The following is a 26238-nucleotide window of genomic DNA, read 5'->3' as shown; positions in this document are numbered from 1 at the left end:
ACAACAGACACATTCCTATTTTTATAAATGATCACTTCCATGGACAGAGACCAGACGACACTTTCTATAAATATAATACCACTTGTTGAGTCTGAAGACTGTCTCCTACCCTGGGCAAAGAGCATTTGGGTTTGCTAGCTCATGTCATCTTTATATCAACCTAATGATTTCAGAAGTGTTATTTCCATTTTATGCATGAGAAAAGCCTAATAGGGTCCAAGGTGCCCTTCCTCCCTCCAAGGAGTGGTGGGTTGGGGTTTGAACACCTAGCTACTTCTACAAACTTGTCACCAGCAGAGTGGCACTGACTGCAGATTGTGGCACACAGCTGTGACAGTTCCTCTTGCCTTGTTTGATCCTCGTGTCTCTGCCTCCTCCTCCCGTACCTCTTTCACTGGTAGTTGCTCTGGTGGAATTTCTAAGAAGGTTCGAGGGCTGTGGAATGTTGTTATATCCTGTATTCTCATTCTGAGGTCTACCACCCTCACTGGGCATGTGAACTTAGCCAGTAGTAAATGATAAAAATGTGTGCTGAATGGAGGGCGGGGGAAGGCAAGCAGGGAAGGCAAGAGTAGGAAGTAGAAAGGGATTTGTGGTGAAGGGTGGGAAGGGGGCCGGGCCTGGAGGGCCCCTCCAATGTGTCTGTGGACCCTAAACACATCTGTTTTCAGCTGGCTTGCTTCTGCTAACAGTTTCTCAATTTACGTATGTAAGAACTACAGGCAAAATGACTGGAATCAAGGGCGCATGCCACTTGGATTCCTGCCAGCTTTTATTTCAAGCTGACAACTTTTTGGATGTAATACAAGATTTGTAGTTGTTTGTTTCTTCTAATGAGGTGGCTGCAACTGTCACAGGATATCTGAACATTTGTTTCCTTTTTTTAAAGAAACACAAAAATATCAAATCTTCAAGGTTTAAAAACAGTGTCAATTATTGAGCTGGTAATTAGACTCATCTCAAATAAATTTGCCTTGTTGGTGAAAGCAGGAGGGAGGCGTGATGGAAAGATAGATTGGCGTGGGCAATTGTGAGTACAAGCTCTTCCTTTTCTTTTGAGCTTCGGGAGCAGGAGAATTGTGTCATGCTTTTCAGGAGGAAGGAAACTGTCTGGCGTTTCTCTCAGATGTCTGCACGCTCCCATCCTGTTCAGGAGGAATGCTGCAGTGCAAGCTCTTGGTGGCACTTGCTAACAGAGGTCCCCAGGCATCTTGGTGATGCCAGTCGGGAGCAGCTGCTGCTTGGGCATCAGGGGTGTATCCCACCCAACCCCTTCTTTATCCTCAGTACAGTGTGTTGACCTTATACTCTTGGTTGCAGGAGAAATTCTCTTCTCCCTCAGTCACGCTATTGAAACAGAAGCAGAACAGGAGCACAGAAGTTTAAAGAGTGAAACCTGTGGACTTTTACTTGCTTACTCTATAACTAGGTAAACTGAGAGGCAAGAGTAACCTTGGTGTAGTGTGATGGAGGTATTCTTTTTCTTTTTCTTTTTCTTTTTTTTTTACAGTACTTTTTGACCCTGTTCCACTACAAAATAAGTTCAACTTGGCTTGGAGAGGAGCCACACAGATGGAAAATAGTGGAAAGATAGTAAATAAAATGTAACAAATGTTAGGCTTGCTCCTTGTAGCTTGCTGTTATGGGGATTTGTATGATGGATCCCATTTTATTTAAGGAGGAATAAACTTCATGTTAATGAAGTTGGCAGATGATCCTGAATCAGGAGATTTCAAAATCTGAAAGAACAGAAATATTATAATTATACCTTAAGGAGATTAAAAATATAGGCAGGAAATAACAAAATGAGATACAGCTTGGAAAATGTACACTAATACAACTGGGGAAAAATAATGTAAAATGCAGGCAGGATCCAAGTGAGCAGAAGAAATGCACACTAAAATGCCAAAGAAGAGCAATATTTGGAAGTACCAGTTGGACCCTGCAACACACTCCAACGGACTGACCATTAGGGACCCCTGTATTGCTCATCCTCAAGAAAGAGACGACCTATTTTGCAGAAGCATGACCAGAAGTGTTTATTTTCATTTCCATAATTTCACTGTTGATGAGATGAGATGAGATTGAAAGGCAGTCATTGGAAGAAATGGACATAACATGAGTGAAGGTGGGAACATAACAGAGCTGAGGCAGGTCTGCATTGAGACCAGGACAGTGGGTAGGTTGAAACGGATGGACCTAAAGAAAATTTAGGAGGCAAATTCACAGGGTGAAGACCCAAGAAGGAAGGAGAAGTTGAAGATGGCTCCCACTGGGGCTTGGTTGGGTGGGTAGTAATTGTCATTACTCAAGGGAGGGATTATAGGAAGAAAGTCAGAATTGGCAGGAAAGATAATGAATTCCACATTTGTTGCGTTGCAGAGACTAAAGGAATATTCAGCTGTAGAAGTTTCCAGTGTGCAAATACATTTTTAGGTCCAGCTGAGTTGGCCTATAAGCTAAATTGGATATGCTAGTGATTGATATGAAATGACAAGTAATTATGTTATATAGACCTGTAGCATTTTATCTCAGAAGACTGAAAAATGTGAGAATCTAGAACACTTTGGCCAAAACAATGGAAGCTAATCATTTAAGCATCCCTTTGTTTTCATAAGACTGTGCTTATTCACCTTTGTTAAATATAGCTATAGTAGTAAATAGTGCTATTTTAATAATGAGACTTTAAAAAACATATATGGCTTTAAGAACTGCATAAGAAAATAACTATGTTTAAGAACAGTTATAGGTTCCCATTTTTTTATATGAAAGACCTTTGTCTGAAAAATTAACTTAAAAATCAACCAATCCTAAAAAATCATGGAAAATTAGATGTATATGTAAATTTAACATCTGAGGATGCTGACGATGTGCAAGGTGGAAAGCAGATTGCCGCTTAATTTCTTAAAATATTAGAATTGATTATTTCCCTTGATGATAATTGGCAGTTAATGAACCAAGTATCCGGAATACACACATCTCTTGGGAAGCAGAAGCATACACTTAAGCAAAATTTTAGTTCTCGCTTTTTTCACAGATGGCATCAAAAATCGAAAAAGGAAGTCCCTGCCTCTCCCAAAGCTGAAGACAGAACAAGGGCTTTATAGGCAAAAAAAAGAAAAAGAAAAAAAGAAAAAAAAAAAGAAACAACAAAAAAACAAACAAAAAACCCCCCAGCAGCACTGAAAGGTGTCGACAACCTCAAAAAAAAAAAAAAAAATCTGATCATCACCCACCTTGAGAGCTTAAGACACTGAAGCTCTTGCTCCAAAAGGCTGTCCATATATCCTCCAAAGAGTGCCCCAGGAGAAACAAGTTTGACCACTGTGCCATCTTCAAGTTCCTCCTGACTACTGAGTCAGCCATGAAGAAGGTAGAAGACAGCAGTACACCTGTGTTCATTGTGGATGTCAAGGCCAACAAGCACCAGATCAAACAGGCCGTGAAGAAACTCTGTGACCTTGATGTCGCCAAGGTCAACACCTAGATCAGGCCTGATGGAGAGAAGAAGGACTATGTTGTCTGGCTCCTATGATGCTTTGGATGTTCCCAGCAAAATTGGGATCATCTACACTAAGTCCAGCTGGCTAATTTTAAATATGAAAATTTTCACTGTAAATAAATTTTAGTTCTTAAATATAAAAGCCTAGGAAAGTTGAATTATTGATCTTTAAAAATGTTTTTAAATTGCATTTTTTCCATTACTATTTGTCCCACTTATACTCCCCTCCCTCCCATAATCACCACACTGTTGTCCGTGTCCATGAGTCCTTTTCGCTCCATCCCTCCACTCTCAATCCCCCTCCCCCTGCCCCATAGCTGTCAACCTGCTCTCTGTGAGTCTGTCTCTATTTTACTTGTTAGTTCAGTTTGTTCAGTAGATTCCACATATGAGTGAAATCATATGGTATTTGTCTTTCTCTGACTGGCTTATTACACTTAGCATAATGTTCTCTAGGTCCATCCATGCTGTCACCAAGCCTAACATTTTCTTCTTTTTTATAGATGGGTAGTATTCCATTGTGTAAATGCCCCATAGTTGTTTTATCCATTCATCTACTGATGGACACTGGTAAATATATCTCCTCAGGCAAGGGAAATAAAAGAAAAAACAAACAAACAAATGGGACTAAAAAGTTTTTGCACAAGAAAGGAAATTATCAACAAAATAAAAAGACAAACCACAGAATGGGAGAACATATTCGCCAATTCATCTGATAAGGGGTTAATATCCAAAATGTATATAGAACTTATAAAACTCAACACCAAAAAAAAAATCCAGTTAAAAATGGGCAAAGGACCTGAATAGACACTTCTCCAAAGAGGACATACAGATGGCCAATAGACATATGAAAAAATGTTCAACATCACTAATCATTAGAGAAATGCAAACTGAAACCACAATGGGATACCACCTCACACCTGACTGAATGGCTATCCTCAATAAATCAACAAACTACAGGTGCTGGCAAGGATGTGGAGAAAAGGGAACACTTTTGCACTGTTGGTGGAAATGCAGACTGGTGTAGCCACTGAGGAAAACAGTATGGAGTTACCTCAAAAAATTAAAAACAGAACTGCCTTATCCCCTAGTGATCTCACTTCTGTGACAATACCCAAAGAAACTCAAAACACTAATTTAAAAGAACATAAGCACCCCTGTGTTTATTGCAGTGTTGTTAAGATTATTGATCTTTAGCTAAAATGCTATGTTTACAAAATATGGGCTTAGTGTCATGGCATTTGTGGAGATGGCATTGAAGCCAAAAACTGGAAGAATTATGTTCTGAGGCTGGATCTGTCTTAGGAGGCTTTGACAGGGCTCTGGAGATATCTGGTCTGAGTCCACAATGCCCGAGGGCAAGTGCCTGTCTTGTATCTTATAGACTTCCAGGAAGTGTAGGTGTTTACTGATGGAAATCTCAACAACCTTCCTTAGCGGTATGTCTAAGGGTCTAATTCCTCTATGTGCATGCAAGGTATATAAGATGAGGTACATATGCTAAGTGCATTGTTAATATCAGTGAAGACCATGTGTCTAAAGCAGGCAGCAAATAGGGACGCACGTATGTGTCATCATAAGAAAGCATGACGGGGCTAATTAAAAATGAAAGGCTCTGTATTTCTCAAAATATTATCTGCTCCCTCCTCACCACCATTAGTGTCTCACTTATTGGAACTATTTACTTTGAATTTTCAAGAGAGTGAGATACAGAACACTGTGCTCCCCAAATATATTTGACTTATTTGAATCTCCCCTCCCCCTTGAACTTTACTGGTAGTGAATCTTTGGATCACCTTTTGTGAGGAATAGGCATTGGGAACTAATAACCAGGGATTTTAGGGCAAGTAAAGAAAGCACTGTTTTGGAAATGGCCTTGGGAAGTTTAGAGAAGGACCTCACTCTGCTCCTTTCAATCTTTAGGATATGGGATAAGGGACAATGTGCAGTGCCCACAGGTCGGGGCAGGGGGGCTCTTGTCACATGGGCCTTCCTGGGGAGACTGTCTGGGAGGATGTTTGAAGAGGTGAAAGATGCAGAGGTGTTATAGGTTGAATTGTGTCCTCCCGCCATTCATGTTGAAGTGCTAACCCCCAGTACCTGAGGATATGGCCCTAATTAGAAATAGTGTTGTTTCCGATGTAATTAGTTAAATTAGGATGATATCATTAGAAGGGGTCCTAATCCGGTATGACTGGTGTCCTGACATAAGGAGGAAATATGGACACAAATAGGCACACAGGGACAACACCACATGGCAATGAAGGCAGAGACCGGGCTGATGTTTCTACAATCCAAGGAACACCAAAGATTGTCAGCAAACTACCAGGAGCTAGGAGACAGTGGCCTGAAACCCATTCTCCTTGACAGCCCTTAGAAGGGACCCACCAACCCCTTGGTCTTGGATTTCTAGAACTGTGAAACAGTAAAGTTCTGTTGTTTAAGTCCCCCCACCTCCCGGTGTGTGGCGCTGGGTTATGGCAGACCTTGGAAATGAATACAAGGGCGACAGTATCATGGAGAGATTCTTGCAGAATTCTAGCGGAGCGGAGGATGGTCCAGCTCCAGGAAGGGAAGCCCAAAGAATAAGCCTGAGGGCATGGAGATGATAGGAATTGCTCCTGCAGTGGGTGGTCACAAAATCTGGGAACGTAGCTTCGTTTTTACATATGGAATTTACCAGTCACGTTTTTCATTTGTAATGGGAGATGTTGCGTCAGGTTCTGGCATATGTTGGACTGGAAAAGCTTAAAGAAATATTAGACAAATGTGTCTTGAGGTGTCAAGCAGCACCACTGAAAGAATTCTGCAGTGATTTGTTCTAAAGCTTTCACCAAGTTGATCAATTTCATCTACTTCACCTGTTGCTGAGTTTTTCTTAACCTTAGCAAGAATACTAATTAGTTATGAAAACCTATATTGATGAATGAGGTGAGGGTCCTCTGAGGAACACACATACTATCCATTAGCAGTTGATTTATTCATTGATGGAATGTCCTTGGAAAGAGTATTTCAGGTTATAAGGAAAGTATTTTGAAATGTTTTAGGATGTAAGTTAATCCTGTGACTACATCCATTACTTATGAAAGAAAAAATATATACTGTCTTTTAGTATACTGGAAATGTTTAAAGCCATTAATTAATTATCTTCTCTTGTGGATCTGGTTTAGTAATTTTTATAAACTAACATCTAACAGGGACCTTGATCTTATAAGAGGGAAGAGACTAAAATTTATTTACCCTGTTGTGAATTTTCTCAGACAGTTGCCCGGTTCTTTTCAGTTCCCCAGGCTTTACAAGCCTATGTGAATTCAGTAAATTTTATTTAGACCTGAAACTACAAGTATTTTTTCTTTTGTTTTGTCAACTGTGATACTTGTATTCACTCTCTCGCGTGCTCTTTCCTTCCTCTCATATGTGTGCATGTTATTCTCCACGAGGCTCCCCCTACCCAAATATGCATGTTTACAGGGTCAGATGGGCTACTGGGCAACGTGTTTTCGCTGCAGTTGTGTTTGCATATTTCATTTAGAATGCACTGTCCTTCCTTCTTTCAAAAGGTCTGTGGTGGGGGAGAGGAGAATTTTTTATCCACATGGTTCTATATTTTGAGATTGTGGGTTCATTTCAGTTACACCAGTGATATTAATAAGTAGGAATTAATATGGGCTGATAATTAGGTTGAGAGTCAAGAAAGCGCTATGTATCCTAGCTCAGCTGTGTCCTTATTATGTGACGTTGGTTAGTAATGTCAAAGCCACTGTGGTGAGAGTAACCTGTTTCAGATAAGTTTTTGTAAACAAACAAACAAACAAAAAATAGCTTGTTACAGGGCATGCTGTGAAATAAAAGTGATTTCATTCAGAGAGAAATACTGGAGTTTTCTTAACATTGCTAATTGGACACAGGTTGCATTTTCAGAGGAAAGGACCTTCGATGTATTATAAGAGGACCTGGTCTCATGGCCTGCATATGATAAAAGCAAAAGTATAAGACAGACAAAGGCAAATACTCTCTGATACATCTTATATGTGGAATCTAAAAAAGCCAAACTCACAGCAGCAGAGACTAGAATAGCAGTTACCAGCGGCTGGGGGACTGGTCAGAGAACACTTATATGGTGAATAAGCTCTGGGATGGATAGTCCAATGTTGTGATCATAGTTAAAAATATTGTATTATATCCTTGAAGTTGATAAAATAGATCTTTAATGTTCTTCTCCACAAAAGAGGAATTGCTAATTTACGTGATGTGATGCAGGTGTTAGTTAACGCTATGGTGGTTATCATTTTGCAAAATATATGTTTCAAATCAACACAGTGCATTCTTAAACTTACATATTGTTGAATATCAATTATATCTCAATAAATCCAGAGGGGAGGGGAAATTAACACCTTTTGAGAAAACTTCAGTGATTTTGGTGGTTATATGATTGAGAGTAGAGTGGACTTGGCTTTGGCGTTTTAGGGATTAGGTGGGAGTGCTGAGGGTATATAATTCACCCTCCTACTTGTTTCCTTGAGGTAATATGACAAGCCATGTGCATGGCACTGCCAGCTGGTTGCTGTCCATGGGAAGTGGAATGCTTGTTGACAGGGCACTCAGCCTAAAATTTAAAGTCAGCTGTACAATTAACTTTATTCGTATCTTGTTTTGTTCCCCAAAGCTGAAATGAGATGCCTGCATTTGATTTGATCATTTTTTCAGGATTCTCTCATGAGGACTCAAAATGTTTCTTTGGCTTGTCTGGAGTCCATCTATGCTCTGGACTCTATGTTCTGCTCTGTGACTGAGCAGGGGATTTTCCTGATGACGAGGGGCATGCTGGAGTGTTTCCATGGAGGGTAAATATGAATTTAGCTAAGATTGTTGATACAAAGATAAGGTAGTACTGAATGAATGACAGTAATATTTCATGAATGAAATAAGTGCCAGTATTAAATTTTATTGCAAGTAGAGCTTTTATTGCTTTAAAAAAGAATATTGTTAGGCAACTAACAAAAACACCCGAATTTCATCTTCTAGTCCAGTTTCCCAGAAATGTAATATTTTTTTTGTGCCCAAAAGGACATTTAGTAAAAGAGAAATGGTACAGGAATAGATCTCCCTGGCTTTGACAGAATGCTAAGCATGAGACTGACTAAATCTGATCATGTTCGTACCTCTGCTCTTCTCACCATAGTCCAAATACCTTATTTTTCTGCAGTGAGCCTTTGCCAAAATGCTATTCAATACCCAAGAGGTCCCCATTGCAAATGTTGCTTTTCAGAAAAGACTTTAAAATCTAGATAATGTAATTCATATTAATCAATTTTCAAGCTGAATGAAATTGACATTCTCAATGACATTCTCAATGAACTAATGATAAAACCAAGTCAACACTAAAAACTTAAGAACAAATAAAAACCCCAGTGAGAACTAGAAAGGCCTGTGCAGAGCGTCCTGGCCATCTGTAGGAGTTTGTACACCAACATGAACTCAAAGCAGGACAGCTCGCATGGTACAGATATCTCATTGGTTCTTTAAGGTGGGGAAGTGAGAAGAGTGACTTTAGCATGCAGACAAAGTTCCTTTGAATGAAGCTGTTAAAAGAATTTGAATTTGAACTTGGAAGGACTTTAAATGGTCTTTTTTTTGTACATGAAATGGTCTCTTTTTGTGGGAAAATATTTGAGGTCACTCTGTATATTATAGGTGCTCAAATATTTGTGAAATTGCATTATAGTTAGAAAGAAATGAACCAAGGTCGAGCCTCTCCTTTTCCCTGATCCATCGTTGGAGATGTGATGATCAGGTATTGACAGGAAGATTTACCAGCACAATTCCTCTCCTGGACAGACAGACATCGTATTTGCTCAGCAACAGCAAGACGGTGGCATAGCACTCCCTCAATAGCTGAAGATCTAACAATTCTAGCTGAAGAATATTTAACAAGAAGTGTATTTTTAAGACTACACTGTGTATGAAGAGGTCAGAGTGAGACCCTTAGTCCTAGAACCAAAGTCAAACATAGGGTAGAATAATTCATAGGTATTTTTAAATTTTATTATACTTGAAACATTGTGGTATCATCAACTTTTCTGCCTGTTCTTTCAAAATACCCCTGTGACAAGGGCTTCTCAGATAAGGTGCATTTAGGTCCGTTCAGGAGAGCCCTGGAGCCCAGTGAGGATCCTGTTCCCTCTGCTCTGCTCCCCTGCTTCCTCTGTAAAATGAGACCCTTCTTCCTTGTATTTCCTGATCTCACCCAAGAGTTCTTACATGATTTTTTAACAAGGGAGGATGTCACTATCTTTGAAAAGGTTTAGTGCAGCATATTTCTATCTTTCTGTACACATATAAGAAATCAGAAATAGAGGTTAGTAGAAACTTATGGCCAGCTCACCAGCTCATCTACAACCCCTTGATTTTACCCATTAGTAGTAATAGGCGATCAGAGCCCGACTAAGCCAGAGTGCTTGAGCAAGAAAACATGACCGTACATCCATGCTCTTTGGGCTCATATATATCTTTATCAGAGGACAGAATGTGGGAAGGTCAGTGGAAGAGTTGATTTTCAGTTTCGAATTCCCAAATTTTTGTGGTCTTTCCACATGATAGTTTAAAAATATGAAAGGATTCCATTTTCATTTTTTTGGCAGGAGTAGTAGAGGGTATCATAATGTCTTCCGCATACCAGAGAACCTTGCAGAACAGTCTCTGCCCGTAGGGCTGCATGTGAGGGACCTCCTGAGATACAGTGAGATCTGTGCAGAAACAGAGGAGGTGAAGTCCCACAGTGAGGGGGATGCATGCTAAGCAGAAGGAGTGCTTAGCAGTAGCCTACTTTAGACCCGTAGAACGTCTGGGGAGGGATGGAATATGGCAGAGTTTAAAGTGTATGTTTTATATATACTACTTCATTTAATCTTAAAATCCTCCAAGGCTTCATCATCCCTATATTATAGATTAGGAAAGAGTAGTAGTGAGTAGCCCAAAAATATACCAGTAAATTTGTGAGAATGGTACTGACTTACCTAAGAAACGTTCCGTGGGTTATCAAGTAAGCAAATTTTGACTTTTCATTAAGCTGGTATTTGTAGCTGCCTTTGTTCAGATCTTTTTTACAAGAATATAAATTTATGTTGTTCTTTTACAAAGAGATTCACTGGGTTTGAAACAATAGATTCAGCTAATCCCTGAAAAAATCTGTAAGTTATTTACTAACAATTACATGTAGTTCATTCTGATTTGGGAATCAGTTTGATTTAAATGCCAATTTTTTAAAAACTCAGTAGAGATACATTTTTTTAAGTTCTATGTTTTCAAAGTAGTATATACAGATAGCATTGAACATTGTGAATGGGCTAAATAATTTCAGTGAAGAAAAATAAAGAAGTAGACAAATTGTTTTTTGATGAAAGTAGGTAATAAGATTTTCCTTGTGCTATTTCATGTTGAAGATCTTTCAGCAAACTGGTCAGAGCTCTGCCAGACTGTTTTGAAGGTGCTTTAGAACTGACCTGATTTTTCTCCTCCCTACACATCTGAATTTTCTTAAGCTTTTGGAACATTTTTCTGTTTTAAATGTTACTTAACTCTTTGGTTTGACCATTGAATGAAATGTTATGACATTTAAGGGGAAAAAATCCTATAAGCATTAATCAATCTAAGATATTTGTTGCTTTTGCATTCGACCCCATCCAGCTTTCATGCTGACATACACCATCCTCGAGGCACCGCCTGCTTGTTTAATTGTTCAGGACGGAACCCAGTTTGATCTCTTTCTGTGCTTTCAGTGCTGGTAAATTAATCAAAAGAAGTTACTGCTCTGCTGGGCGTTAGCAGGAGTTGAGATGTTTCTGCTCCAGGGCCTGTTCATCAGCTAAAATGCTTTTAAGCCCCAAATGGAGAGTAAACAGTATCACTGCGGCTGCTTTGAGGTGAGCCATTACTTGTGGCGGCTTACATTTGGGAAGGGGCCTGTTTGTATTAGCAGTTATTCTGGTTTGGGTTATAGCCTTTTCAAATTCTTTTTCTCCTCTTTATTTTAATGTTTCTAGTGTTTGCGAAGAACCATGACTGCATATACATACCGTAGGCATTTCAATAGTAGGGCATGGAGATCAAAATAAGGGAACCCAGTTTGGTTTAATGCCAACATTTTTATAAAATCTGAAAGTTAAAATATGTATAGTAACCAGAGTTTGTCCTTAGGGGACAATAAAGTTATAACACAAATTGGGATAGAAGTTATAAGAATAGTTTTTATTAACATGAAATTGTGGGTCCTTAGTTTTGTTGGTTTTTCTTCCATTAGATAAAAGTTGACACTTACTATCATTGGCACTATTTCTGCCAAGCATTGTACTAGGCACTGAGGATGCAAAAGAAAATAGTCTTTGCCCTCCAGGAGTAAGTCCCACAAAGAAAATGGACACATAGAGGGTCATTTCAGGGCAAGGGGGTGAGTATTCTGAGTGAGGTTTACTAGGGGATGGTGAGGACATAGTGGAGAAGAAGGAGCATGGTAGGCTGGCAGCATGGAAGGAGGGCCTGGGAAGGAGAGCCTGGGTTGGGGGGAAGCACCAGAGGAGACCCTTTAAGGAGAAGGTAACATCTGGCCTTCAGAATGGACTAGAAAGCAGCTGACGGGAGACAGGAAGCTGAGGGGTTGGAGGAGAAGATTTTGTCAGGGAAAAAAAAGCAGGGCAACAGAAATGTGAGTGGAATAAACCAGACTCATATTTTTTAAAAATTAGTTTTTCATTTGTAGTGGACATGTAACATTATATTAGTTTCAAGTATACAATATAGTGACTAGAGGTTTACGAAGTGATCATCCAGCAAGTTTAATATCCATCTGACCCTATTGATAAGTTATTATTGCAGCGTTTTTTACAATAGCCAAGACATAGAAGCAACTTAAGTATTCATTGATAGATGAAAGGTTAATGAAGATGTGGTGCATCTTCTACAATGGATTATGACTCAGCCATGAAGAAGAATTAAATCTTACCATTTGTGACAACGTGGATGGACTTAGAGAGTACTAAGCTGAACGAAGTAAGTCAGATGGAGAAAGACAAATACCATAGGATTTCACTTAGATGTGGAATCTAAAAAACAAGATAAATGAACAAACAACAGACTATTATATATTTTTAATATATAATTGATACACAAAACCTGCACATAATTAGTGTGTACCATTTGATGAGTTTGGACATATGCCAAACTCCATGAAACCGTCAGCACAATCAGGGTGGCAGACGTATCCATCCTTGGATACGTCTAAAAGCTTGACCGATAAGCCACTTGAATGGTGATCTACTAAGCTTAGGGTTGTTCCTGAGGAATTTAGGAAAGAGTGCAGTGGGCACATTGGCCTATGAGCAGAGCAAGCCTGCAGTGAGACAAAGGAGTGGAAGGCAGCAAAACCACTGTGTTTGTTCAGATTTTCTTTGAAAGTGAAAAGGAAATTAAAACACGATGTTCTGGTCACTGTTGAGAAGAATAAATTACTTAAGATAACTATAATATTGTCCCATTAATTTCTAATCATTGATGTCTATGTGTACATTATGTAAAGAGCTCCTACTTGTACACGTAAAATTTCTATTTTGAAAGGGTTGCTTAGGAAAAAATAGAAATCTTTTTTGGGGATTTACATTGCTAGTTTAGTGAAGTAACATAGTAGTCGCCTTTCCTTTTTAAAGCCTGATAATGTCTTGTTTCATTTGTCAAGAGTTTAAGATTGAAGTGAGTTTGTTTTTTTTAAATACTGTAACACAGTGTACAGATGCTCCTTGAGTTATGATTGGGTTAAAACCAGATAAGCCCAGCCTACCAGACATCATTGCTTAACTACCAGGGTGACAGTGAGCTCACAGTCGCACTGCTGACTTAAGGGTATAAACTCTACTTTTCCTGGTGACATCTAGCTTATTGTATAAATGTAATTTTTTGGGTGGGTTTATTGGGCTGATTCTCCTACAACCTTCTTTGTGGTTGTTTGAAGGTGAGTAAGTGAACCTCTCACTTCCTTAACTTACTTTGAATTCAGCCTTGTTCAGAGAGGTTTGGTGAGCCTGAGAGTACCTGTAAGAAATTATGCCCATAAGAAGAGGCATAGTGGCACAGTGCAAAGAAGTATCAGCATCTTGTTTTCGAGGACTTTTTTATATGCTTTCTATTTGGGAAGCTCAGACATATCTATTGCATTGGCCAAAAAATTTGTATTTTTTTTCATAAAATAAAAGACACTTTTTTCATTTTCACCAATCACTTTATTGATTTGGATATTTTGAGTATGCTGGCTATCTCCCGCATGGTAGAACGTTGATTGTTCTCAATTAATGTCTTAGTTTGATCACTATCAACTTCAACTGTTCTACCCAACTGTGGAACAGCATCCAGCAAGAAATCTCCAGCATGAAACTTTGCAAACCACTTTTGACACATTCAATCAGTCATAGCACCTTCTCCATACACTGCACGAATCCTTTATTTATTTATTTTTTTGTTGCATTTCAGGTGTGTTTATACCTTTCTTGAAATAATGAAGCATAATATGCCGAAAATGTTGTGTATTTTCTTCCATCTTCAATATTAAAATGGCTACACAAAAATTCACCAATCTTGATGTTTTTTAAAAAATGCATCATGATATGACAGCTGTCACAATGCAGCCTAACAAAACTGTTTCAAATAAAGTTAAAGAAAACTAAGTACTATTAGAGCTATCTTACGGAAAAAAACAAATGAACTTTTGGGCCAACCCGGTATATGAGAGTATAAATATCATATAATGCAGTATGATTCCAATGGCTACAATGTACAGAAAAGGTGGTCATATAAGCCTTTAAAAAGGAGTGCGGAAGTGAGCAAGGCCTTGAAGGATATTTAATCATGCTTTTGTTCTTCAGAATTTACTTGCTTTTTCATTATAAAAGTTATACACATTAGTGATGTGAAACTGAGAGAACAAAGTTAAGGAATAACATACCTAAATCCATTCTCTTCAGAGATAACCACTTTCTGAAATGTTTCTTCCCAAGCTTTCTCTCTGCATGTAGTCTTACACATCCATATTCCGGTGAGCACATTTTAGGTCTACAGCATTCCCAATGGTGTGATACTATGAACACATAGTCCTCTTAGGACTGTGTGATGCCTGTGGCCTTGTCTGCTTTTCCATTTACTTTTTTAGCCTGAATTCCTGGAGTGAAGTGACTGTTCATAAGTTATGTGTAGTTATATGTATCCATCAGTAGAATATCAGGGTGCTTGTTTACTCACACATTGGCATTATATATTTTTAGTCCCTTTATTCTTTGCCAAATCTATTCAAACTGTTCCCTTTACCTGAACTGTTAGTCTGTCTGCCTGGCCCACCTTCTCTGTCCATGTTGTCAGAGCTAACTCAGAGAAAGGCTCCTGTGACTTTCCCCCCGAAAATTGTCTTCTCTCTACTCACCACTCTCCACTGCGTCTTCGGCTGAACTGTTAGGTTCTTGCGGTCTTTGCTTCCCACCTGGCTGGAGCAGTGTGTAAACCACTCTCATCTGTCTTACTGGAGAGTGGAGAACTAGGGGGCAGAGGTGGAATCTGGGTCACTGTGGGGTCTTTGGACCCTCCCTTGGTAGTCTTTACCAAGCTGGGCCTTACGAAAAGGGACAGACCAGGTGAGGTGAAGTAGTGAACTTGGGGCTCCACTGTTCAGGGAAATGCTAGCCTAACTGCGTATACAAGAACACTGTATGAGCCAAAACAGCAGGTAAATCTGGGATAGGGAACCACAAACAGACTTGGCTGATGCACACTGGGAGCCCACAGACCAAGTAATAGCACTCAAGGTGTGTGGTCCCACAGCTGCCCCTTAGTCTTAACCTCCATACATTTACAAAACCATTGCTAGATTATTCAGCGCCCAGCTCAGTGCTTGTTCACATGAATGTTGGCCAGACACTATGGGTTGTGTGGTTATTCACTTCCCCTTCCCTTTAATGAATACAATACTCTGCCTTCTTCACAGACTAGAGCAATGTGCAGCTATAAGTTTGGAGACTCTCATTCTAGTGCAGAGGTCAGTCCACAAATATTATCTGAGTGTCACCCATGTACCAGGCATGGAGGTGAACACTAGGGTTATGTGAAACAGTAACCGGGTGCTGGCCTTCAGGGAGTGGCACAGAGGGATGATCTCTCCATGCCTGTGGTGTCATCTCCCAGTCTCTCTCTTAGAGACCTGTGGGCATGAGAACCGGTAGCTGCGAGAAAATCGGGAGGCAGTGCCCCAGGATGGAGCATCCCTTTGCCTGGGTGATGACCTCCTTTTCCCTGGTGCTTGGTGAGGGGGTGTGCATGCAGAAGAGAAATGCCGCCTGTGTCAAAACTTAGGCCCTGGAGTTAAGGAGAAGTCTGTCCTTAGTTCACATAGCATCTGGAAGAGATAGAAAAGGGCTGTTTCCTAATTATCATTAACGTACGTTAAGCCAACGCTTGTGTGTATTTTTCTCTCCTTCATTCACTCAGGGACTTGAAAAAAAGTTGGTCTCCTCCACTTTCACTTAGTACCATGTCTGTTTGGCTTATTCCAAGAGCTGTTAGGCGCACTGCAGATACCACTTGACTCAGTCAGGATTGATAGCCCTGACTTATCGCTGTAGCACCTCAGAGGCATTAGGCTATCTCTCCACATCTAATTTAATTGCCCCACGCATTTATATTGGTTGACTAGTTTGCTGCAATCTGCAGAGTTGGATTGCTTAATATAGTTTCTTTGTTCTACTAATGACCTAAACTACATAATATGCTGATAAAGAGTCCCAAAATGTGCAATAAAAACTGACAACGACTGTATGTGCCTATTAAACTCCCTGGCCCTGGCGGCTGCTTTGCTGCGGCTCAGGAATGTCAGTGGACAAGTCAGACAGAAGGGGCTCGTTACTGTGCTGGCTGCCCAGACCCATCACCTTTATCTTTCCAGGAAGCAATGGCCTTCTGTTTGCTTCTTAGGAAAACTTCAACTTTTAGACATTTTGAATGGAAAAAACCCTAACTGATTTTTTTTTTCCTGAGTTTTTAATAATATGACTTAATGGGCTGCAGCTAGCTTCTTGGAAAGCAATCAAAACTGTCTTTTCAATAATGTTGGAAAACCTTTTCCTTTGACTGAAAATTAATGCCTTCAATTTTAGAAGAGCTCTACCTCAAGGTTTGTATTCAAATAAAGCCCCATATAAGTAAATGTCCTGGAGAATTGTCTGATGTCAGAAGGAAGCAGACAGATCTTAGCTCTTAAAATTGTTTAGATCAAATATAAAGAACAAATTATACTTGTAATTTAATTTCTCTCCTTATTTTTTTGTCATAATTTCAAAGATGAAGTACTTTTTAGATTTTTTTTTTGCTATAGCAATAGATTATCTATGATGTAAGAAAATTAACAGATTTCATTAGGATTATTTTAGGTTCATTGAAAATGGTTAAATCTTGCAGTGGGTAATTCTATTTTTTGCTTCTCTGGTGTCATTTTACATAGCTAGGCAGGCTTGAAATTTTTTTTTTGTATCAGTTTCTATCTATTTTCTTTAGAAAGAGTGAGATTGATGATAGACTTCCATTTGTACTGATAGGACCCCAATTAGGGTATTGGCTGCTCTGTTTCACTTTTGGGGATGGGAGTAAAAAGAAAACCCATTTGTGGTGTGTAAATGAAAAACATCAGTCCTCCATGTTTGACGTTGCTGGAGGTGAATGAAGATCATGCTTGCAGTGGTTGTATGTGTTTTGTGTGTTTGTAGTTTATTCCAGGGAACAGTGGACATTGTTTTAGGGTGTGAGGATACATTGGGCTAATTGTACCGTTTTAATCATTCAAAAGTTCTTTCTTTGTTCCTCATTTGCTCTCTGTGTCCAACTTCCACGCATGCCATTTTCCTCGTGGTACATGTTAGAACTGCTCCTGTTGTTTCTGTACTCTGTCTCATGTAGGTAAAATTAGCAATAGCATTGTATGCCAAGTGCTTTATCAGATGCATGAACAATTAAAAACTGAAGACATGATCTTTACCCTGCAAAAACTTGCAGCCATGTCTGTATTTATATATATTCATATTCAGGGTGTATGAATAATAGTGTATCTATATTATATAATTCAATGGGTTAGCATATAAAGAACGTCTATATAAAATTATACATGGAAACAATTCAGTACAGGACTTTAAGAGAAGAGATGATAAATGCAAACAGGGACACATCAGCCAAAATTTTCTTCTCTGCTGCTTTTCATCCCATCTTCATCCTAAAGATTCTAAAGGCCAGCGATTTATGGGGGGGAGAATATTTTCTGTCAGGACTACCTCAGAGCCTGGATAGTGTCCTCCATGGAGAAGAGATGAATGGTGCTTGGTGCTTGATCCAAGAGTCAGGTGCAAACTAAGATGAGATTTTTTCTACCCTGCCTTTCAAAATGCTTGTCCACCTTTACAATGTATTTGGTTTTCATGGCTCTCTTGTGAGGTGGATGCCAGTGGCGACATTCCCAAATTCCGAACTGAAAGCTGGGACTGTGGGATAAAGTGACCTTGTTGTGTTCTAACAGTGTTGTGAGTAGAAGATTTCTAGCATGTGCACTGTCCCTAGCTTGACCTGGCCTGATTGCTCAGCAGAGCATCCAAATGGTTGCTTCCATAATAGCCAAGAGTGTATCAGCTGGGTGAGCATGCAGACACTGGACTGAGACAGGTGTAAATGTTTAGGTCCTGTCTTGGCCACATGTTAGGTTTCTATGACCTTTGGCACATGGTGTTGACCTTTCTGAGGTGGTCAGAATAATAACAATCTCTCCGAGTTTCAGGGAGGATTAAATTAGCCCGTGCCCAGGGGGTACTGAGCCTAGTTACTGATGAAGAAATAGCACGGGCAAAAGCAGCACTGTGCTGCTCCAATTATAATAATTGGATGTCTCATATTTTTGCATTCAACTTCAAAAGTGTAGGTTTTAATACTCCCTTGGGAAGCACGTACACTAAAATTGGAATAATGCAGAGAAGGTTAGCATGGCACCTGCTTGAGGATGGCCTGCAAATTTGTGAAGTATTCTGTATTCTTCTTTTTGGAAAAAGCAGTATACTTTTAGAGTTTAAAGAACATTGGAATTCTCATGATTGGTTACATAGGAGAAAAAAAACACAACCAGGAAAGTATTACATCTGGACAAACAGAGGCAGGGATCCCAGTTATACTCTATCTTTTGATTCCTCACCCTTAAAGCATTCCCTACCATTCCTTCTTGTTCATGTTCATACATGGTCATCATAGGAGTTATTTTCTCCCTTATTCACAGCTTTCAATGTGAGCACACTAAAAACTTAAAGGGAGACGAATAGACTCTCAAAAAGATGGTGGGGGGTGGGGACGGGAACCTGTTGGAGGAAGAGTGGAATTTTCTTTTTTATTTTTTTTGCCTTTTCCTCATGTTTATTTTTATTTTTTAACAGTTATGAATTTATTTTTTAAATCATGTCTATTCTATTACAGTTGTCTCGATTTTTTCCCCCTTTGCCCTCCTCCACCCATCCCACCCCCACCCCTCACTCCCATAGTCAATACCCACACTGTTGTCCATGTCTGTGTGTCATTCATACATGTTCTTTGTCTAGTCCCTTTCCTTTCTTTCCACTGTTGTCTTCCTTCCCCATCCCCTCTGGTCACTTTCAATTCTGTTCCATGTTCCCATGCCTGCAGTTGATTTTGTTCATTGGTTTATTTTGTTGAATAGATTCCACTTATAGGTGAGATCATATGGTATTTGTCTTTCACCAACTGGCTTATTTCACTTAGCATAATATTCCCCAGTTCCATCTATGTTGCTGCAAAAGGAAGGAGATCCTTCTTTCTTTCTTTCTTTTTTTTAATGCAGATTGCTTGATTTTATTTATTTTTTTAAATGTCAAAATCCATTATAAAATATTAAAAATTTAAATTCATTATAAAGTCTCAGCAATTAAAACAACATGACACCAGCACAGAAATATTAAAGTAAATCAATGGAATTAAATGAGCATTATAGAAACAAATGTATATATCTAACAATGTAATATATGATAAAATTGATATTTCAAATCAATAGGAAAAAAAAAGGCTTATTCAACAAATAAGGTACATGGACCACTATTACTTTGAAATAAAAAAAAACATAGGGCCCTATTTCACACTTTATACAAAAAATATTCAGGTGAGTTAAAAATCAGTATGTAAAATCTAAGGACTTTTAGGAGAAAATACCAAATAATATTTTTCTTACCCTGAAGTAACATATTCAAACCCACAAGCTATAAAGTAAAATTTTGACAATATGGCTATATTAAACATTTAAGAGTATACAGTAATATACATATAAAAAAGTTAAAGGACAAGTTATAGAATAGAAAAGTATTTGCCACACATCTAAAAAAGGGTTAATTTTTTTTTTTAGGGAAAAATTCTACAAACATTTAATAAAAAAATGATAAAGAATACCAAAAAGTCATTTAAAACTTTTTAAGAAATAATAGAAATAGGCAAGAAATATACAAAAACAGGTTCAGTTTCAACAAATAATAAAGTAACAATTAACACATCATTGTCACAATTAGATTAATAAGTATAAAAATCTTGGCAATATCAAGTACTGGTGACTGTGAACGGAACTGGGTATTCATAGACTCTTTTTCTTCATCTCCTTAAAGCAGTCCCTTTAGCATATTTTGCAATGCTGGTTTGGTGGAGGTATATTCTTTTAGCCTTCTTTTGTCTGGGAAACTCCTTCTTTCATCTTCCATTTTAATGGAGAGCCTTGCTGGATAGAGCAGTCTTGGTTGCAAGCCTTTGCTTTTCATGATATGGAATATTTCTTGCCATTCCCTTCTGGTTTGTAGTGTTTCTGTTGAGAAATCAGCTGCTAGCCTTATTGGGGCTCCCTTAGAGGTTACTACCTGTTTATCCCTTGCTGCCTTTAGGATTCTCTGTTTGTCTTTGATATTTGCCATTTTAATGATGATGTGCCTTGGAGAAGGCCTGACTGGGTTCCTCTTGAATGGGGACCCTCTGTGCTTCGTGGACTTGTGTGACTTTTTCTCTCCTCCAATTAGGGATGTTTTTCATCAATACTCTTTCAAACAAATTCTCTATCCCTTCCTCCTCTTCTCCTTTGGGTATCCGTATTATACAGGTATTATTATGTTTCAGGTTGTCCTGCATTTCACTAAATGCTTTTTCACTCTTTCTGAGTCTTTTTTCATTTTCTTGCTCTTTTTGGGAGCTTTTTTCCTACCTCGTCATCCAGCTCGCTGATTTGATCCTCTGTTTCATCTAGCCTGCTTTTGATTCCTTCTACTGTGTTCTTTGATTCAGAAATGGTATTCTTCATTTCCTCTTGCCTCTTGTTGATAGTTTCTATGACCTTTTTCATGCTGATATAGTTTGGAGTAAGTTCCTTGTAGTTTCCCTGTAGCTTTTGGTAATTCTCTATGAGCTGACTGAGCTCATTGAGCTTCCTTAGAACCGTTGTTTTGAACTCAATATCTGATAGTTCACTTGCATCTATTTCATTTAGTTCTCTTTCTGGGGATTCCTCCTTTCCCTTTGACTGGGGAGTGTTTCTTTTTCTTCCCATTATTTGTGAGACTCTTCTTTTTTTGTTTCTGCTTCTAAAATTGATCTGTCTTGACTTCTTGACTTTGTGGAGTGAACTTCTATTGTAGGAGACCACTGTTGTTGTTGTTTTTTTCTTTCTGGATCTGCCTCTGATGATGTCAGATATTGACCCTGTATGCCTCAGGCAGTCTGTTTGAGACTTCCAGGAATGTACTGTCTGTGGATGTCTCCTTCAGTTGTTAATCTAGTCACTCTGCACTCAGCTGGCCAGTGTAGACGCCACAGGGCAGGGCAGAGTCCCTCCTGGGGGTGAGGTTATTGGGTCCTCTCACGCTGCTGCCACTCAGGGAAGTGGTCTGCCTGAGTCAGATGACTGCTGCCATATGTCAGCACCGGATCCTGCCAGCTACTCTTTCCCTTCTTTCCCCAAACCCTCTGTCTTCAATCTCTCCTCAAATGTCTCTAGACCACTCTGTGACCCCTTTAGCCAGGGAGCTATTATCTGTGGCTGCCACTCTGTACTCAGCCATAAGGCTTTAAGACTACTGGGCCAGGGCAGAGTCCCTTCTGGTGGCAGGGCTAGTGTGTCCTCCCTGGCTCTTGCCACTCAAGGGAGTGGCCTCCCTGAGCAAGATGGCTTCTGCCCTCTGGGGGATGAGTCAGCAATGGGACCCCACCTGCTACTTTCTCAATTCTCTCCCCAAAGCCTCCTTCCCCAGTCCCTTCTCTGCTGTGTATAGCCTACTCTGCCCTCACCTTTGCCGGAGACCAGGGTAAGTGGCTGCAAATAAAAATTTATGCATTGGCTCTTTAAAAGGCTCTTTGCATCTCCAGCTTCCCATCTCTGGCAGAGATCAACTTTACCTTTCTTCACAGCTGGCTGTTATCTGTGTACTTTTTGGGCTCTGGTGCTGTAGGCTGGAGATCCTCACTTATGGTTTAGACCCCGCTCTTCTTAGAGGGATCCAACTGGCTGTGTACATATCCTTCTGGTGCTGCCACACATGGGCACCCCACCCACCTTCTCGAGTCTGTACCACACCCCTTACCAGTTAGGTTGTGCTAAAGCTGATTCTTCTGTCTGTCCAATGTTATAAAGTTTCTCTCTCGCTATTGTTCAGTTGTTTGTTCCCGGTGATTTATCCACAATTTAGTTGTAATTCCAGATTGGTCCTGAGAGGAGGTCCGTGTGACTTCCATTCACTCCTTCGCCATCTTGATTTTTCGAATTTTCTTAGCAATCCCCCATAGTACCCTAAAGGCTTTCCCCGCATTAGTTATTATAACCTTGCACCCCAGGTCACAGCATCTGGTTCTATCTTGTAAACTCTGGGTGTTGGTCATTTTATAAAAAGAAAAAAAAAAACAATTTCTGCAGTTTCATGGGGCATCATGCATGCTTTTCTTGCCTTCATATCATAGGAGCCCAAATGAAGGTCTGAAATGCAGTTGTCACTTTCCCTTTGAAACTGGGTCACTCTGATATAAGTGGGTTATAGGACATTTTTGTTACATTGCTTGAAAAAAATTGTAACACTAAAGATACCACTTATTCAGATTCTATGTATCATGTATACCAATTCAATTTAATGACATATTGTGTGTATGTGGGTATGTGTGAGAAAGAGAGAAGATTTCCACTGAAACTTTGCTTGCTATGAAAGTGCTCTAGCTGCCCCATCACATTTCCTTAGTTGACCCTGAATTTGGTTTATGACTCCCATTTTCAGCTACAGCCTGCATCTAATTACAAGGCATCTCTTGCTTTCTCCATTGCTATGGAATGAGAAACAAAAGCCTCTGCATAAAGCTCGGAGTCCCTGCTATATGTGCTCCTGAGCATCTTCCTTCTATTTCTCAAGTTTCTTGGCTGGAACTTTCTTCATTCTAGCTTTGCTCTTGTCCTGGCCCCAACCCAAGTGGTTGTGCATCTCACTAGCTCTGGTCTGGATCTCCTTTCTAAGCTCAGTGGTAGGCTCTCTGTCTTGAGGACTGCATGGTCTCATTCACTGGTTTGTTGCAGCTGCCGGCCAGGTGAATGTTGCAGGTGTTAGTAGCATCGACCCCATCCATCAAACTCCATGAACAACAAACTTGATTTGAGGTCATGTTTGTTACTTAGAAAAGATGGCAGCCTGATACACGTGTCTTTCCATGTAGTAATTACTCTGAAAAGTATAGCTACCAGGTGGGTTTGAAGGTTGAGACTTGGGCTTCTCTGAACAGGCATTAAAATGAACTAATGCTCTTTCTCTCTCACTTTCTTTGATCAAACTGCAAGATGATCATTATTCACAGAGTATGATACGTGTGTTCTTGAACCTGAAATGGAAATAATTATAATTAAGAAGAAGGAGCAAGAGAGCTGTGTTTAACATAAAAAGAAAACCCATTAAAAAACTTATTGTGTTTGGTGCTATGGGATGTAAAGATGAGTAAAGCAAATCCCTAACACAAGATAGCTCATAGCCTAGCTACAGAGATAGAAGTACACAGTTAATTTCATTTCAGACCAGACTTTGTTCAATGATGGTCTTAATCAGTTAGCTGAGCAAGTTACAAATTCAGCTTTGCAGTGGGTTAGGTTGACTACCATTGCACTTGGCGGTTACAGTTTATTTAATCTGCAGGTGCACCATGTCTTGGGGCTCATGCAGCCTCTTTATGCAGACTGTCATGTGATTGATCATTATGCCCATCCTCATCCCACCACCGCCAAGGACCTCCTACACCTTTTGTCTAATGTATGCCAATCTTTCTCTGTCAGTCTCCCGGACTTCAGCATATATATAAAATCATTAGGTGTTATTTTCATGTTCTATTTTGAGAACGATTGAATGCTGCTGCTGCTTTTTTCCTCTGAATAGACTAATTTTGAAAATACTTTTTAGGTTCACAGCAAAACTGAGGGGAAAGTACGGAGATTTCCCTTATGCCCCTGCCCTTGTTTGTCCGCACACATTCAGAGCCTCTTCCATTATCAACATCCTCCACCAGAAGGGCACATTTGCTACAAATGATGAACCTACATTGACACATTATCACTCAGAGTCCATAGTTTACATAAGGGTTCATTCTTAGAGTTGTACATTCTGTAGGTTTGTACAAATGTACCTCTTTGTTTAAACAATTTTACATATTTGGTGATTAAAAAAGCATTATCATTTCCTGTTATTGAGATCAAGACTTATGGCTTATTAAACACAGGCTCTAGGTTCGAGAAGGGATGTATACTACTTGGAATAAAGAGCTTTGTCTATCTTAACTCCATTCCCACCCAAAAAACTCCACTTGCAAATTAAGGAAGAGAAAAGAAGAAAGAAAAGAAAAGGAACTGCATCAATTTGTGAACTAACTCCTCTGGCATGAGACTGCACGAGGTGCTGGCCACCGCTGTCCCTGTGGCTCTTGGGGCTCTTGCTTGTGAGGGTGAGGACTAGGATGGAGGTGGGAAGTGCACAGGCTGCCCTTCCAGAGAACTGCCAGAGACTCCTTCCAGAGAACGAGTAGTTACCGTCAGCTTATTTATTGTATTGGTAATCAGATGACCTTTGTCCCAGGCACAGGTGACAGGTAAAGGGCAGGTCTAATTAAAATCGTCTTGGTCGTCATCAATTTTCAGTGGTGCATGAGCTCACAATGCCTGGTCCTGGAGGAGCCATAAGCCTGCCCTGAAATGTTGAAACTCTAGCCCTTCTCAGCTTTCCTCTCTGTTCTGTTTCCTATTCCCACCTTCCCCACAGCAGAGGCCAGGCACACTGTTTTGAAACACTAGTGAAATTTGCAGTGGAGAACAATAAATGTATGTTAACTTCAAGGAAGGCAGACACTCCTGAGAGGGTCTTGGTGACCTTAATAAAGCATTTCAAGGAAACAGAGTATCAAATTAATGCTTTTTGTGCTAAAAACATTAAGGTATTTAAATGTGTTATTCTAATCCCTGTTTCAGTCTGGGAACAGAAGGATCTAATATCTTTTATTTAAATCCCAGCCTTCCTGGACTGCTCCATTCTTTTCAGCCCAGTACAGAAAGAAACAGACTATAACCAGTTGATTTCAGTGAATATAAAACTGCATGTAATTCACAACAAACAACGTATTAAATTTTGACATAAAATGTGGTTGCCCAGATCTTAATACATTCTACATCATTTAGTGGAGATGTTAGGTTTTCAGAAGCTACGCTCCTGTTTGAGTGCCACTTTGATTGCTCTGTTTCCTGGACATGTGATAAAATTGTCATGGACACAAGTACAGATGCATAAATTCTGAGCCTCCAAGCAGGGTATACTCATTTCAAAGTGGGCCCTTTCTCAGCTACAGAGTAAACTGATCTGGAGCATACAGGGTGTCCTCCCTTTTTCTGAAAGTGACTCTCAAAGCCTCAGCTGCACAGGCAGCATTTATAGCCACAGCACTGGATCAGGTTATAAGGTTGTTGTTCAGTTAATAAAGGATATCAAGTTCCCTCATGAGTCACAACTGCACAATGGTTGATCTCTACCTCCTAGGTTGGACAGAAGAGAACAGAATGCTCATAGGATGGTGGAGGCGGTCACCAGTCATGTAGTAATTAAGATTAGTAATAAATATACTGCCTCATACCCAAATTACTTGTTAGGATTCCTTGCCTTTAAAATTTTTGTTTGTTGAGGAAATTTTTAGAGTTTGAAATCAAGATTTAGAGGCCATATAAGAGTGACTTCAGGTCATAAGAATATCTGTTTTAGGATTATTTATATGTAAGCTCTGGGTTGTGTATTCAAGGTGAAAGTACAGAATAATTAAGACACTGGCAGGATTGTTTTTCAAGGTCAATACTAAAAGGAGAATCAAGACCAAATTTTGTGCTCTGTGTGTATGTGTAACACTAAGATAATAAGTGACCCCTTCAAGATTTATATTATCATTAAATATTGAATGGGTTAAATGAACCTTTTAAACAGGCAGAAAATTATTAGTAGTAATTGTAATAAATTGTTATAGTGGCAAATTTATATAAGTAATATTTTTAAAAAGTTCTCATGTTCTTTCTTGATTACAGCCTGCCATCCTTTCCTTTCTCTCTTTTCCCCTCTCCCTCTCCCCCTCTCCCTCTCTCCCTCTGGCTCCCT

The 26238-nt window shown here is 39.5% G+C and overlaps 1 protein-coding gene and 1 non-coding gene across 2 annotated transcripts in view; both read left to right on the top strand.

The window, feature by feature from the left end:
• Nucleotides 1-26238, top strand: part of ATP8A2 (ATPase phospholipid transporting 8A2) — a 523880-nt gene that overhangs the window by 258898 nt on the left and 238744 nt on the right. The gene's annotated exons all lie outside the window — the stretch shown is intronic.
• On the top strand, nt 18492-18598 carry LOC129073541 (U6 spliceosomal RNA). Its single transcript, XR_008529449.1, has one exon. It is a non-coding gene; the product is annotated as a U6 spliceosomal RNA (small nuclear RNA).

The sequence above is a fragment of the Pteronotus mesoamericanus genome, unplaced genomic scaffold (genome assembly GCF_021234165.1).
Source record: "Pteronotus mesoamericanus isolate MK-2021 breed Mesoamerican mustached bat unplaced genomic scaffold, CSHL_Meso_final contig_41, whole genome shotgun sequence".
In the NCBI taxonomy this organism is placed as follows: domain Eukaryota; kingdom Metazoa; phylum Chordata; class Mammalia; order Chiroptera; family Mormoopidae; genus Pteronotus; species Pteronotus mesoamericanus.
The sequence above is the reverse complement of the archived record's forward strand: the minus strand, read 5'-3'. Positions and strand labels throughout refer to the sequence as shown.